General features: G+C 34.6%; 1 long non-coding RNA gene across 1 annotated transcript in view; it reads right to left on the bottom strand.

The window, feature by feature from the left end:
* Window positions 1–581, bottom strand: part of LOC107988694 (uncharacterized) — a 2,176-nt gene extending 1,595 nt beyond the window's left edge. Inside the window, exon 1 of the long non-coding RNA XR_001760181.2 lies at window positions 566–581. This is a non-coding gene — a long non-coding RNA (uncharacterized LOC107988694). The remainder of the gene's footprint in view (window positions 1–565) is intronic.
* Window positions 582–2,843: the final 2,262 nt, after the last annotated feature.

Raw genomic sequence — 2,843 nt, 5'->3', positions numbered from 1 at the left:
GTCAGGTGAATGGATGTGAGATTAGCAATTTTTTTTTTTTACATTATTTTTATTTCTCTGTTGGACATGCACAGGTTTTTGCTTTTAAAAGTTCTGAAAGTCAAATGTAAATATAAAGTGTTTTGTTTGGACATTTTTACCCCTTCTACTGTAAATAAAATATGAATGTTTTCGGTAAGGAAGGTGTATAATTGTATTAATACAAAGTCAATCATCTTTTTAAAAAAGTGTAAAAAAGCCATGTGAGTATATACCGTGACAGAAGTTGTCATACAAAAGCTAGCTTGGAATAAACCTTAAAAAATATAATGAGCAAATAAAAGAGCAATAAGTTCAAAGATAGACAGTGAGTGAACGATGACAGTAGTGAATCAGCTTATCCGGTTAAGGTTGAGGTAGTACTATGCGAAAATGCACCAAATTGAATAACAAATGTAGGTTTACTGAAATAATTTCTGGAATGAGCTGGTATACAGAGATTATTTATGTTTTGTATGTTTATTAAAATCACATAGAAATATAATACATAACATTACATTTCTCTATGTCTACTGCTAGTCTCTACCTTACTGTCTTACAGTAAGGTAAAATTAAAAAATTAAAAAATTAAAAAAATTAAAAAATTAAAAAATTAAAAAATTAAAAAATTAAAAAATTAAAAAATTAAAAAATTAAAAAATTAAAAAATTAAAAAATAAAATAAAATAAAATAAGATAAATAAATAAAGTAAATAAGTAAATATTATTTAATAATAAATAAGTAATTAAGTAAGTATCTTACCCTGTCCCTGCCTGACTTTTCCCCTAAATGTGTCTATATTATAATGACTAATATAGTCAAAATGTTTTAGACAAATATATCCAAATATATCAAGATATATAATCATTTTTACCTATTCCGGATGCAGGAAATTCCCGCAGCAGCTGGCAGAGGAGCTGGGAGCTGAATTTCCACAGGCAGTGTCAAATTGGGAAAAGTTAAACGCAAAAACAATCATTTCAACACCTGTTGCAAATGCCACAAAACGGTTTGTGGATATGATTATCTCCACCCACACTTCTACTTATGCAACGTGTACTTGTTTTAATTGTATGCAACTGCTGGCCAAAAGAGCCAAAAGGATTAGAATTGTGTCGATGTCCCAATATTTATGGACCTGGTTTGGTTAGTGCTAATTAAACATGAGCTATACTGTTTATTTAATAATAAATAAGTAATTAAGTAAGTATCTTACCCTGTCCCTGCCTGACTTTTCCCCTAAATGTGTCTATATTATAATGACTAATATAGTCAAAATGTTTTAGACAAATATATCCAAATATATCAAGATATATAATCATTTTTACCTATTCCGGATGCAGGAAATTCCCGCAGCAAAGCATCGAGTCTTGTCGAGTCAAAGGGCCCGAGTCCAAGTGAAGTCACGAGTCATTGATGTTAAAGTCCAAGTCGAGTTCCAAGTCTCTTTACATTTTGTCAAGTCGAGTTTAAAGTCATTCAAATTGACGACTCGAGTCTGACTCGAGTCCCGAGTCATGTGACTCGAGTCCACACCTCTGACTGTGGAAACACTTGTGACATCCAAGGTTCCAATATTTGAAACAACAAGCGATATTTTTCAACGCAAACTGATTTCGGTAGATCGCTAAATAAAATAACATAACATGTAAATGAAAACCAAACATTTTGGTGAACTTTGGAAAATAAAAAAGTGTTTATTTTTATAAATTAGGTCAGATGGTGCTATCTAATACCTGATCCTTTACCACCGGAGGTGCTCTGCAGTCCAATGTCACCAATGTCCTATCCATCTTGTCTCTGAATTTCAGTTTCACCTGTTGTTGAGCACAATTTGGCATCTTTTTTTTTTTTTTTTTTTTGTGCTCACCTCAGAGGCGTGCGTTATAGCTCGGAAGTCTGTGTACGCTGCTTGAATTTATTTGCGGAAATGCAAATTATTCGTTGCTTATTTTGTAAACAACCATGCTCCCTTATCCATGACATGTTTTTTTTTTTTTTATGAAAGATGTCATTCACTGAGCCAAACAATGTGATCTCTGCTGCACAGAACATGTTTTGTCTTAGCATAAAATATCTGGTGCAGTTGCGCATTCGTTATGACAGTAAAAGAATATGTCTTTTTTGTATATGAACGAGGTGCTTTTTTCTAGTCACACTCAATGCAATCATTCCAAAATAATGTGTGAAAATCCCAGTCCTATTATTTACCTTTACATCATCATTTTATATATCAGTGTTGTAGAACATGTCTAGTTGTCAAAGCAGCATTCAAAATACAATTGTGTCAGGCAGATTGTCAGCCATTGAAGTTTGCGCCTCTGGGATGTGCCAGCACTCCTGAGTCTACCCAAAAAAAAAAAAAAGGTATGCTTTGATGTGTCATCACAGCCTCTATACACAGTGCCATGCCTGGAAGATAGAAGGTGGGCCTGGCTGGGGTGTGTTGGAGTAGATAGGGGATTAAAGCCATCAGGAGAATGAAGGGGTGCCTGCACTCAAGGCTCTACCTTGCTTCTTTTTCTTTTTTTTTTTTTACAACTGCTACCCTTGACCATGAGCAGAACTTATGTTAGCAACAATCACAGAGTGGCAATGACCTCTCTCTCAACATGTGTCTGTTCTTTTTCCCTATCATCACCGCTGCTTTTTGATCCTGTGTTGCGATGAGAGAGTGGCCCAAGTGCGAGTTTGTGTGTCGGATGTTATGATCAAATATATACGGTATATCAAATCACGATCAATTTTTGCACACACATACGCATCTTGTGTACACAGCCATGTAGTATTCACATTGCCAGCTGCCTCTTCCCCTGGCCTGCTG

The sequence above is a fragment of the Cynoglossus semilaevis genome, chromosome 6 (genome assembly GCF_000523025.1).
Source record: "Cynoglossus semilaevis isolate Cse_v1.0 chromosome 6, Cse_v1.0, whole genome shotgun sequence".
Classification (NCBI taxonomy): Eukaryota; Metazoa; Chordata; class Actinopteri; order Pleuronectiformes; family Cynoglossidae; genus Cynoglossus; species Cynoglossus semilaevis.
This window is presented reverse-complemented; position numbering and strand designations above follow the sequence as displayed.